Here is a 13,729-nt window from a genome sequence, read left to right as displayed (position 1 = left end):
AAAAAAAAAAAAAAAAAAAAAAGCATGCTTTTCCTGTCTACTTAAAAGAAGCCAGATTTCAATGAAGATTAGACAGCAGATAAGCAGCCATCCAGTATTGGAATTTATAAACAAAAAAGCTAAAAGGCTTACATTCCATGCCAAAATGCAAAATGAAAACACAATTAAGTTGATATAAAATATCCCTCTTGCTGCATTTCAAAATACGACTGTGATTACAGCTTTTATTTTATGATTTCGAAGTACCTAATATAACTAGAGTCATTCAACTCTGCGAAGGAAATGTGGGGGGCGCTGGGGTTATTCTATTCACCGAACAAAGAAAAAGCGCGGATAACTCTTTGAAAAAAAAAAAAAAAAAAGCAGGACTACAACCGAGAACACAATATGCCAGCGCCGCCTGTTCCGTGACCGAGCGACTGGGGTCGGAAAACCACGGTGCCTTCCTCACTCTGGGTGGAAAATATATATATTTATATATGTATTTTAAAAAGCGAGAATTCCGCTGGGCAGAAAACAAAAAGAGGCGAGGGGGCACCGCCGGGCTCTCCTTCCCCGCCGCTGCCCCGGCCCCGCGCCCCTGGGGTGGGCGCTGCGGGAGCCCCCAGACACCCCCCGCCACCGCCGCCCTTACCGCTCCGGCGGCGGCCGCCTCCTCGCTCTGCAACCAGCCTCGCTCCGCCGTCCACCTCCTCTCAGGGCCCGAGTCGGGGCCGGGGGGCCGGCTGGGGGCCGCTCGGGCACGGCTGGGGGCCGCTGGGGACCGCTCGGTGCCGCCGAGCGCCCTCACGCCTCGCTCCCCCTCAGCCAGCTCCGTGCCGCTTCTTCCCAGCTCCCGGCCCGCCGGGCATTTATCGCGGGCGGCGGTGACGCGCGGCGGCCACCCCTCCCCGGCACCCCGCGGGGCGGGCCGCGCTCCGCGCCCCGGGCTCCGCGCCCGCCCCCGGTCCCCGCACCCGCACCGGCCTCACCTGGGCGGCCGGCAGCTCTGCCTCCCGCCAGGAGCTGGCCTCCATCCCGCCAAAGCTGTTGCCCAGAAAAGGTCGAGAGGGAGCCCCCCGGCCCCTGCCGCCTCCATCCGTCGGCAGCTGGCGAGAGGATGCTGAACCTCTTCGCTCCTGCTGAAGCAGGGCAAGGAGGAAAAGCTGGATGCTCACACGAGCTCCGGATCGTGTGAATGTGGCAGGAGGTTTCGGGTCACAAATTATTCTATGGACTCAGACCAGCTGCATGAGGCTTCTCTTTATGAAGTAGAACTCAAAAGCTTGTAACCGCTGATTTCTGTTTCCAGCAAGATTAGGCATCATATTTTTGCATTGTATTTATCAAAGTCTTACATCCTGATTTTTTATTTATTTTTATTTATTTTTTTGCAAGCTACTAGGGACAATGTTTCATTTATTTAGTATAATCTGTTGCATTTTGCTAACAGTTAGATTGATCCGCTTCCAGTCTTCACAGGGCTGCTGTACCAGCTTGCAAAAGTTTTCCGTATTTTTATTTTCAGCAATTAAGAGGCTGAGGTTAAAATTCATCAGAATCCAGCTGGCTTCAGACTGTCTCTATAAATGCTTCCAAAATTCATGGGCCCAAGAGAAACAATGCTGTGCAAGTAATGCACTGCTTCTTACTGTACTCTTTCTTTCTCAGTTTAAGATTTCCCTTAAAACTTTGAATGTAACCTGTGTTGCCCGATGTTATAGATATTTATAATGGTACACAACAATGTTATGTTTCATATTGGTTTCTCTTTATGATTTTTTTTTTCTTTTTAATGTTAAGGTGCACATCTCCACCAGAGTATCAGGAACTAAACTTTTTACCTAGCAAAGCGCCCGAGGTAAAATGCCACCACACAGCTGAATACACAAAGGTTTTTATAAGGGCTTATGCACCAGGATGCCTTAATATTGCTGGCTGGTTGCGGGAAGGGGTTGTCCCACTCTGCTCTGCACTGTTGAGGCCTTGCCTTGAGCACTGTGTGCAGTCTTGGGTGATGCAATATAAGAAGAACATAAAACTATTAGAGAGTGTCCAAAGGAAGGCAATGAAAATGGTGAGGGGTTTAGGGGGCAAGACATATGAGGAGCAGCTGAGGTCCTTTGGTTTGTTCAGCCCAGAGCAGAAGAGACCGAGGGGAGGCCTTGTGGCCTGCAGCTCCCTCACGAGAGGAGCGGAGGGGCAGGCGCTGAGCTCTGCTCTCTGGGGACAGAGACAGGACCCGAGGGAACAGCATGGAGCTGGGACAGGGGAGGGTCAGGCTGTGTGTTGGGAAGAAGTTCTTCACCCAGAGGGTGGTCGGGCACTGGGACAGGCTCCCCAGGGAAGTGGTCATGGCACTGACCTGTCAGAGTTCAAGAAGCATTTGGACAACGCTCTCAGAAATATTGTTTGATTTTAGGACGGTTCTGTGTGGACCAAGGAGTTGGACTTGATAATCCTTGTGTGTCCCTTCAAATTCAAGATATTCTATGACTCTATGAACTTCTGTCATTTTTGGTACAGAAGAACAAGCCTTATTACAGTCTGTTTATCCAAAAAAAAAGTTTGAAGAAAGATGAGGGAAACCAAAAATTAAAATAACTTGATAAAGTCTACAAAACTGATCTGGATTTTTGTAATACTTAATATCTTACTCGTCTTCTTTGTTGTAGTTACTTAGACCTCTGGAGGCCAAGACACAGCATCTATATCATTGGGGCACAATTTCACTATCAACATTTAATAAATAATATGTATCCTATTACGCTATTTATTCTTTGTACCAGTACAAGTGCTATTTCATTAGAAAGCAGCAGAAAAAGTTTACGTTTGTATCTGATTGTTGTTACGTATTACCACGTCCAAGAAACTGAATTAAAAAAAAAAAAAGATAAAAATCTAAAGGAATGAGGATATTTATGGGGTTCCCATCAATTGCTGGGAAGTGCAGTAGCTGCCCCTGTATGTCAACACTGGCCACCTGCTGAACCTGTTATAGTATATACCTCAAACGTCATCTGTCTTTCATTCTGAGTATTCATAACACTTTTTAGAAAGTATGTGATCATATCTGTTGCTTGTCAGATTGAGGATCTTATCATTATATCATAATGGAGGTTTTAGAATGAATTAGATAAGTACTAATTAAAAAAAAAAAAAGTCTCATTTCAAATTTTTTTTTTTTTAATCAGTTAATTTATTAGTCAGTGAATAAACCATCTGTCATTTTGACCTTTATATTTAGTTTATGGCAGTATGGTTTGTGACCACATTAAAGTGCTGTGGCTTTGGCAAATGAGATTTTAACCTATCCACTAATTTTGTGTATATGCACATAATAAATGTGATTGCCTAAATCTGTTGTCTTAATCAGCTTGGGCGGAGACCATTTTCTCCATTTGCATTATTCTATATTGGGGTAAACCTCTTAACACTGAGGGTATAGCTACCATCCATAATTTAAAATCGTTATAATGAACAGTTAGGCACCATTACATCTCTTGAAATGAAAACTAATCATCCTCCCTGCCCAAAGGCACATGCAGACAAGGTATATGTACTGACTGAGTAACTGTTTCCTGAATAGATGCACCAGAAGCATTAAATAAAAATAAAAATAAAAATAAATAAAAGAAATCACTAAGGGGGCAGCAGGTACATGCTGGATGAGCACTGAGAATATGGTACTGAGAAAATCCTAGAAGGGAAGATTTGTAGCATAAACTTTGGCTAAAATGCTTCCAGTTTTGAGGGGAAGAGTATCTTCTGATGTTTGAGCCTTTCTGGGTTTGAGGAGACAGAATTCCAGCAGTCACTGAAAATAAAGGAAGGACTGAATGAAAGATATTTTACTTCATCATCAATTTGTTTTCCTAATAGAAATAATAGACAGGACCCCCAAGTTTGTTTAATTAGGTTAAGAAAGAGTGACAACACCAAGTAAGAAGGCCAGTGAGAAAGACTCTACTACATACAAGCATATATTTAGCAAATCTGCTAAATTATAAGAGCTAGGCTTTTTTATTATTAAAATTAAATATTAAAAGCAGAAGGAAGAAACAAAAGACAGACCATCTTTCTGTTGTTTTTAAACGTCTTTACTCAATAATATACCTTCGATTTTCTACTTGATATTGCAGTATTGCATTAACCAAAAAAAACAAATAAAAATGCTGCTCTCTCAAATCAGGCACCAGCCTGTGCTAATCCTGTGGTAAATTGCTCCAGACTTCCACAAAAATGGCTAAGCGGGAGACTTCAGGAGACATGTCTGTAAGGGCAGAGACCTATTTTCAAATTTCAGTCTCTGATGTGGAGCAGGTTCTTGAATGCTCCCTTGCTGGGATATGCCCACCATGATCCTGAGTGGTCTGGTAGGATTTTGTTTTTTGTGGCTCTGTTTCCTTTGCAATTAAATATAGGTAGGGATAGAAATATACATATATTCATCTGTAAGTTGATGGTTAAAACGGAGACAGTGTGCTCAGATCCTTAAGCTTTTGTCCAAAATGCCTCTACAGGCTTTGGATTTTCTGTGTGGTCATATGTCCTGGTTTTGGGTAGGATAGAGTTAATTTTCCTCCCAGTAGCCAGTATGGTGCTGTGTTTTGGATTTAGGATGAGAATAATATTGACAACATGCCAATGTTATAGATATTGCAGAGCAGTGCTTACACAGACCCAAGGACTTTTCAGCTTCTCACACCACCCTGCCAGCGAGGGGGCTAGGGATGCACAAGGAGCAGGAACAGGGCTGAAACACTACAGCTGACCCAGAGTGGCCAAAGGGATATCCCATAGCATGGGATATCATGTTGAACAATAGAACTGGGAGGCTTGGCTGGGTTCAGGGACTTCCACTGCTGGGAGACGGGCATCAGTCAGTGGGTGGTGAGCAATTGCATTGTTCTGTTAAACAGTCTTTATCTCAACCCACAAGTTCTACCTTTTTTTCCGATTCTCTCCCCAATCCAAATGGGTGGGAGTAAGAAAATGGCCGTGTGGTGCTTAACTGCCTGATGGTTTTAAAAACAGCCACAAAAGGCTTCTGGCAAGGACAGTGAAAGAAGTAAAAAGAGGATGAGTAGCAGTATTTCTGCTATTCTCTGTGTGCTGGGAAACATTTATCCAGAACAAAATATTATTCTAATGTTGCAATATCTTTTGATAGCTGGTTTCTTTCAGCTGAAAATAAAATGTCTTGGTCACATCCATTGTGAGGACCTTATGAATTGTTTTATTCTCAAAGACCACAGTTTAATTGGTGACTCAGAGACACAACTCAATAAATAAATAAGTAAATAAATAAATAAATAAATAAAAAGAGAGACATAGCTTTCCTATGGCTGGATTTACCAGGTAAAAAGATGTATAAAGATCCCATATAATCCATCAGAAACCACACTGGGCACTTTTCATGTACCAGGTAACATTGTAAAACATTTTCTTTTATTGACAAGCATTACTATGCATTCTCTAGTACAGTTTGTGCAACATGCTGTTTGGTAGCTCACCAGCAGAGTTCACAAAGATTATGCTCTCCCTTTGTCTCTCAGCGAATCCTGAAAAATATTTAAAAGATCAGCAATAAACAAAGATACTCATAGTGGCCTTTGTGAAAAAGAGTCATATCTGTTATCATGTATTATCCATCACTATGATGGAGAGCAAAAATTGGCAAAAAATAAAATAATAATAATAAAACTGCATAGTCTTCATCGGCTATTTCATATAACTGACTAAAAATAAATGATAATTGTCTGTGAGAGCAAATAGAATAGTCTAATTTAAACTGGATTTTAAGTCACAGAATTATTTCAAGAACAAGTATTTGAACATAACATTTTATAGTTAGGTTATGAATAGGTAGCATGAAGATTTTGCTTTTATGCTACTAGTTTTAAATGTTTCATTTTAAAATTTGTATACAATGTTTGCATGAACAAATTCATTATCACAGAATCATAGAATTGCTTGGGTTGGAAGGGACCTCAAAGATCACCTAGTTCCAACCCCCTGCCATGGGCAGGGACACCACCCTCTAGATCAGATTGCTCAGGGCCCATCTAACCTGTCCTTGAACACTTCCAGGGATGGGGCATCCACAGCCTCTGGGCAACCAGTTCCAGTGCCTCACCACCCTCTGAGAGAAGAATTTCCTCCTAACCTCTAATCTAAATCTCCCCTCTTTTACTTTAAAATCATCCCCCCTTGTCCTGTTCTTGTCTGACTGAGCTGCTCTCCATCTTTTTTATAAGTCCACTTTAAGTACTGAAAGGTCGCAATGAGTTCTCCCTGGAGCCTTCTCTTCTGTAGGCTGAACAGGCCCAACTCTTTCAGCCTTTTTCTGTAGGACAGGTGTTCCAGCCCCCTGATAAACTGTGTGGCCCTCCTCAGGACCCATTCTAACACATCCACATCCTTCTTGTGGGGTCCCCAAGACCTGGACGCAGCACTCCAAGGGGGGCCTCACAAGGGCAGAGCAGAGAGGGACAATCACCTCCCTTGCCCTGCTGGCACTCCTCTGTTGATGCAACCCAGGATGCAGTTGGCCTTCTGGGCTGCAAGCGTGCACTGCCAGCTCATGTTGAACTTTCATCCACCAGAACCCCTAAGTCCTTCTCTGCAGGGCTACTCTCAATAAGTTCTTCTCCCAGTCCATACTCGTGTCCAGGATTGCCCTGGCCCAGGTGCAGCACCTTGCAATTTGATTTGTTGAATCTCATTAGGTACATGCAGGCCCAGTTCTCAAGCTTGTCCAGGTCCATTCTTGCCTATTCACAGTGATTGGGAGCAATTATTTCTTCTTAGGGGAGCTTCTACTTTGTATCTAATTGAGATTAAGAACGGTTTATTTTTTCTGTTTTATTTTGTCCAAGATCAACAATAAAAACAAAGCTAACAGTAATTAACATTCTGTAATTAGTAAGAAATCTAAGAAAGTTTCCAGTCAATGGAGGAATCACAGAATCACGGACTGGTTGAGGTTGGAAGGGCCTCTGCAGGTCATCTGGTCCAACCACGGGCTCAGGCATGGCCACCTAGAGCTGGTCACCCAGAACCATGTCCAGGCAGCTTTTGAAGATCTCCAAGGAGGGAAACTCCACAACCTCTTTGGGCAGCCTGTGCCTGTGTTCCATCACTCACACAGTAAAGTGCTTCCTGATGCCAGATCTACAGATCTACATCTTCCCACTGGGAACTGAGGTAAGTGGAAGGTAAACTATCATTAAGAAAACAAATAATAATATTTTTAAAAAGGTCATGATTTAAATTTCTTTTTTTTAAAAAAAAAAAAACATATTAGAGGAAAGAAACAAGAAATTTTTCTGATTTCAGAACTTTTGTCTATTACAAAACTAGTTAATTTGCTCCCCCCTTGGCTGTTAAGAATCAAAAAGTATTTTGTTTACCAAACAGAAAAACTCCTGAAATGAAGAACAATTGCATTCTTGCAGAAATAGTGTCTTACTATTTAGATATTAACCAATATACTTCTGTTTTCAATATGATTGTTCATTAAAAAAAAAAAAAAAAGTAAAAGATAAATACACACTCCCTTTTCTTTTACACAGTACACAGAAGATAATCAGTCAGCATCTGAAACAGCATGTTTCAATTTCCACCCCTCTCTAAAACTATTTGTGTCTGATTGTGCTTGATTAATTCCCCCAAAGTGTACTTTACAGTGTGTCAGGATGGCATTCGCTCTGTCACTTCTGTTTCACAAAATAATCAAGTATTCTTGGAGCCAGGAAAATGTGTAATAATGCTTTTGTAACCCAGTGATGAGGGCACTTTTGGTAAAAGAAATCACACTGAAAACCAATATTTGCATTTAATGTATTTGAAATAAAATACTAATTGGAGCAGGTCTATTATATCTTGTGGATTTAGTCTCCTGTTTCTTCTCAGTCTCAAGCAGACAGTGTTTCTCTCTCTTTGTTTGTTTGTTTGTTTTGCTAAGGGTGGTTATAAGCTTGCTATTCTTTCCTGCCTTAACAGATATAGCAGAGAGCTCCAACAAATTCAGGCCTTCAGGATAGGGTTTGCAGTTCTGTCTCAGAAACATTCTATTCCAAATCCTTTGCTGCTGATTGATTTGGAATAGGACTGGGAACTTTGTTGGTGGTTTTTATTGTCTCTAGCTCTTTGCCCCATAAAATGACTTAACTGAAATAAATGCAGCTCTTGTACTCACAGTATTGCTTCAGAGGCAGGATTGGAGAATTTTCTCCAGAAACATCTTTTAATCTAAGATGGGTGGATCTGTCTTGATAAATTTTGAACAAAACCTAGTGCTGAAATACATGTACATATGTGGGTGGGTTTTTTTTGTTTGTTTGTTTGTTTCTTTGTTTATATATATAAACAAAGGGAGTTTAGATATAAATTTATTTGCATGAGTTAGTTGAACTGTGTGTTTGAGGGAACAACCAAAGTTTGCATCCTTTCCTGACAGTTAGAACAGAGCATTTAATTTAACTGTGTAATTGCAATGGAACAGTCCTGTTTACAGTCTGATGCTGTGAAAGTCACTGATTCCTTCTTCACTCTCTGGAAAAGAAATGGCTTGACTTAGCCATCCCCAAAACATATCAGCTTTTCTAAAATGAGATGGAAATCTCAGGGTTTTTCAGGATTACTGTTAAAAGAAGCACCTTTATCAACATATGAATTACAGCAAGCAGTCAAGATAAAAAGAGAAAGATTTTTGAAAATGAGAATCTGTCTAGAAGTATTTCCCTGGACAAAGACCTATTCAATGACAATGATCTGAGACATCTAGTTTTGTTTTTCATTTTGTTCCACTTCCCAAATACACCCCCAGCCTGGGTGTAAATTCCATATTGCTTGTCTCAGCTGAACGCCACCAAATCACAGATGTGCTATGAAGTTTAGGTAGTTTAAAGAAGTAGTTTTAGGTAGTTTTTTCTGAACATCTAAATCTAAGCTTAGGAAGTATTTGAATGATGAGAATAGATGAAGAACATGAAGAGTCCCCTACTGGCTTAGAGCAATGGTCCATCTAGTCCAGTGCTCTTTCTCCCAACACCAGCAATGGAGGATGTTGTGCAAGGGTCACAGGTGATGCACTTTCTTCTCTCTGTTCCCCTTAGAGGCTGAGCTTCAGCCTAGCAGTGGTCAGCTAGGGGAGGACAAGCCCTGCCCCACTGCCTGCCTGTATTCATTGTGGGGTATGCTGGCCACAACAGCTCAGGAACTGGAGATCTACCCTGCCCCATCTGGTCCTGACAAAAAGAATCAAACATTGACTATCTGAACTGCTGCAACCACTTCCTCTGCTGACAGCACAAACTAGCCACCAAGTCTAGATCCAGACATTATGTTGCCAGCAAATTCCAGACTGGCTTTGGTCATATGATGGTACATAAAATCTGCATTTTGCTTAATGGAAGGAAAGTGGAGATCCATTTCTGTCAGACCTGATGTCCTTTTAATGATTGCCCACTTTATCCTTCATAGCTGTAGTCAGGCAGATGGTGACAGAATGTAATTTCAAGCCGTATTGTCAGATGGAATCGGCAGCACTACCATCCTGCTAGAACTGAAGGTTCCTTTCTGTGGAAAGCAGCAGCTCAGAACTACTGTGAGTTACATAGCACTGGTATGACCAGGGCTGTGAGGTACTTTGAACTAATACCAACACAGTGATCCAAATCCTGCTAGTTCAGAGCTGTTATAAGTGAGCAGGGAGAAACACATGACTGGTTAAGAGGATGAGAAGTATAGCAGGTAGGAATGTCCTGACCCCAGAGCTAGGAGTGGTGAAAGGCATGGAAGTTTGACTTTGTTGCTGACAGAAATGCTTGGGTCTGTTTTGTCCCTGTTATGTATTTGTTTGTGTTCTATACACACACACACACACCCAACCATTCCCTGGGATGAATCAAGCATGCCATTACTAGACAGTTGAGGGAAGGGATTGTCCTACTCTGCTCTGCACTGGTGAGACCTCAGCTCGAGCACTGTAGTTTTGGGTGCCGCAGTATAAGACGAACATAAAACTATTAGAGAATGTCCAAAAGAAGGCAATGAAGATGGTGAAGGATCTAGAGGGCAAGACGTATGGGGAGCAGCTGAGATCCCTTGGTTTGCTCAACCCCTTGCTCAGCAGGCTGAGGGGAGGCCTGCAGCTTCCTCTCAAGGGGAGCAGAGGGGCAGGTGCTGAGCTCTGCTTTCTGAGGCCAGCAACAAGACCCAAGGGAACAGCATGGAGCTGGGACAGTGGAGGGTCAGGCTGTGTGTTGGGAAGAAGTTCTTCACCCAGAGGATGGTCGGGCACTTGAACAGGCTCCGCAGAGCAGTGGTCACAGCAGCGAGCCTGTCAGAGTTCAAGAAGCGTTTGGACAGTGCTCTCAGATACATGGTCTGGTTTTTGGGTGTGGTCCTTTGAGGACCCAGGAGCTGGACTCAATGATCCTTGTGGGTCCCTTCCAACTCAGGATATTCTATGATTCTATGATTCTTATGACTGGAAAAAAACAACAAACGGGGCTCCAGTCTGTTAAACACATTCAGGCATAAATACTGAATCATCTGCATCAATATCTGCAACATAGGCAGCTGATCACCACAACTGTTCTCTCACTCCCCCTCCTTAGAAGAGGAGGGGAAGAAGTAAAGGAAATAACAACTCACTGGTTGAGATAAGGGTAATTTAATTAAAGGGAAAAAATAATTATTAAGGAAAGATTAATATTAATTAACTAAAGGGAAAAAAGGGAAAGGGGAAAAGGGAGGGGGAAAGGGAAAAAAAACAAAACATGTAAAGGCTATGTGGAAGTGCAGAGGAAAGAAATTACTCTCTACTTCCCACAAATGAGCGATGCTTGACCACGTCCTTGAAGCAGGGCCTCAATGCACGTAGCCAGTGTTCGAGAGGACAGACGTGTTTGCAACAAGAGCCCACCCCCCTCCTCTTCTTCCTTTTTCCACCTTTTATTGCTGAGTGTGACATCATATGGTATGGAATATCCCTTTGGTTGGTTTAGGTCGGCTGCCCTGGTGATGTTTCTTTCTCACTTTTTTTCCCACCCTCTCTCTCTCTAACCCTCTGTTAGAGAGAGTCCTGATGCTGTGCCAGCACTTCTCAGCAGCAGGCACAACACTGGTGTGATACCACTGCTGTTCTAGCTACAAGTGCAGGGCGCAGCAGGGCTGCTGCAGGGAAAATTAACATCTCAGCCAGATCCAGTACAGTAGTAAGTAGATTCTTGGAAGCAACCTTTCTCCTAGAGATCCAGTGCATCCAGCCCTTCTGGCTAGGTCAGGCTATACATCCAACATCTGTTTTGTTAGATAATAGATCCCAAAGTGAAATGCATAATGATGTATTGGGCCTTGCTTCATTTCAATCATGTATTTTTAATTTGAGCAAAACCAGAGAAAGGCATCATAATTCCACTGATCATAGGAACACTGATCTGGTGTTCCTATGATCCCCCAGGAACACCAGAAGCCAGAGGAATGAAGGAAGTAATGAAGGTCATGTTTGTGATACAGCTAGTACATCTAGAGCACAGAATAGTTTTAGATGATACAGCACATTTATTGCAATTTATTATTATTATTCCAAACAAATCTGAACTGGTAAAGGGATATGGGTCACACAGGAAATTTTTAGTGTTTAGTTATTACAGTTCTGAATTAGTGTTGGAGTCCTTTAGTATCTCATGATACCACAGTTTAAAGGTCAGGTGAAATTATATTTCCCACATCCCAATAATGCAACTTGTATACTCTGTATAGAACTATTCAAAGATCAGTAAGAATATTTAATTCTGATTTTATTTTGGTATGTCTGAGCATGCTAATTCTTCTGTTATAGGTTGTTAGTAATTTATTTTTATTCTATGTAGATTGCTCATATCCTGCTGTGCAAGAACAGGGCCTTTATAAATTATACCAGCATGGACAGATATGATCCACTTATTAAGAATTAATTTATGTCATCCTACATATCACCTTGGCTTTTTATAGCAACACATTTTAGTTCAAAAAATCAACAGTGTTTAAAACAAAGATGTTAGGATTGTTACGTTTTATTATTATTATATTTCCAGATAAGTGTAATTAAATATATGATTCCACCAGCTCATGAAAGGAAGAAATGGTTTAAAAATGATTAATAAAGAAAGATTTAATTAGAATTACAAAGGACAACTAAACCAATGAACTTTGTCAGTTGGAATATGGCTTTTTCATAAGCAGATCTTTGAAGAAGGAACCTCGTTAGCATATTTCTATATTTTGGCCTGGAGCACTTCAGCCAGACTTATTCAAGTTTCATTAATATTTTAAAATTTGTGGCAAAAATGTAACTTTAATTATAGGGTTGGATTATTTGAAAATTAAAATACTGCCTTTAGCTGTACTAAAAGAACACTCAGAAGAGACATTGTGAGAATCTTATTTCTCCTTAAATCCCACAAGATGGAGTCAATTTATATTTTAATTAATAGTTTATTTGCCAGTCATTTAGAATTCAGTGCATAGCCTTCAATGTTAGCACCTCTAAATACTTATTACTCACACTGGGTAAATTATTTTCCAGTATCAGGAAAAGGTCTGTGACACAGTGTCTGGTTTTGAGGCAAGGAGAGCTTTGGGAACCTTTCCATGTAGCACATTTGGTTGTATCAAGGGGAGAAGGATATGGTCATAAGTGTAAGGATGGCAGTTCTGCCTGCTGCAGGCAGTGCAGGAAGAAGTGTTCCCTCATTTCTTCTTTAAACTTAACAGGGTCAAATGTAGATTTAAGGAGATCAGCCAAGCACCGAATTCTCTTTACTTCTTTCTGTCCCAATCTTATGCTTCCCTGCTTCCTCCACACTTCTGTGGCGTCCTTACAACAGCAGTCAGACAGACCCCCTACTCTCACTTCCTCACAGCAAGACACAGCCCATTATTTTCTGCCTCTTTAAATTTGCCATTGCATAATACCTGCCTGATATTGAAAACTCCAACTCTTCTCTTCCTCAGGAGCTCTCTCTCCATAATTTCCCTAACTTCCTACCTCAACTCTTAGAATAACTGGGCATATTTTTCTATGTAGATATACAGTTCATTTCCACCTTTTTGCTTGTGTAGTGTGAGTTATGTAATAAAAAAATCTTATATTTTGCAGCAGTATGAGTATGGCTATACAGGTGGCTGGAAAATATAAAGGGAAGTTTATTAGAGAACTCCTTTTTTTCCTAGGAATCTCCCATTTCATGAGTACTCTGTACTCCAATTTTCTGCACCCAGTAATTCCACCTCTGCATCCGTAGTTGTTGTGGAGGAGGACTGCAAGCCCACACAACCTCAGCTACAGCAGGAAAGTATGTGCAGATTTAAGTTGCTACTCTGAAGGCACAGGACCTTTAACAGAGTACAGGTTATATGCATCGAGACACTGACCTGTCCTCTGAATAATTTGTTATAAAACAAAATTAATTGCTTACAGAATGTGGGGCCCCAGAAGAGGAAGTCCAAGCAAACCATATAGTAAATGTCTTGCAAAGGAGCTTTCAGATTTGCAAAGTCTATTGGCATTTTCCTAAATGGTGTCGCCAACATCAGCCAGGTGGGTGCCATTGAAAACACCACCAGGGTAAACACTGAAAGGTCAGCTTCCCTTTTGTGCCAGTTGTGTGTGCCTGTTCTCCAGCCTTCTCACTCTAAACAGACTGATATCTGTATGTGGGCAAATACTAAAACATACATTCTTACACCGCTGCCA

The 13,729-nt window shown here is 41.6% G+C and overlaps 1 protein-coding gene across 1 annotated transcript in view; it reads right to left on the bottom strand.

Annotated features, from left to right (window-relative positions):
- The window catches only part of CRISPLD1 (cysteine rich secretory protein LCCL domain containing 1), a 41,117-nt gene extending 40,279 nt beyond the window's left edge, over window positions 1-838 (bottom strand). Inside the window, exon 1 of the mRNA XM_035318483.1 lies at window positions 635-838. The gene's annotated coding sequence lies outside the window, so the exon portion shown is untranslated. The remainder of the gene's footprint in view (window positions 1-634) is intronic.
- Window positions 839-13,729: the final 12,891 nt, after the last annotated feature.

This window comes from Oxyura jamaicensis, chromosome 2, assembly GCF_011077185.1.
Source record: "Oxyura jamaicensis isolate SHBP4307 breed ruddy duck chromosome 2, BPBGC_Ojam_1.0, whole genome shotgun sequence".
NCBI lineage: Eukaryota > Metazoa > Chordata > Aves > Anseriformes > Anatidae > Oxyura > Oxyura jamaicensis.
Note: the sequence above shows the minus strand (reverse complement) of the source record. Positions and strands in the feature narration are given on the sequence as shown.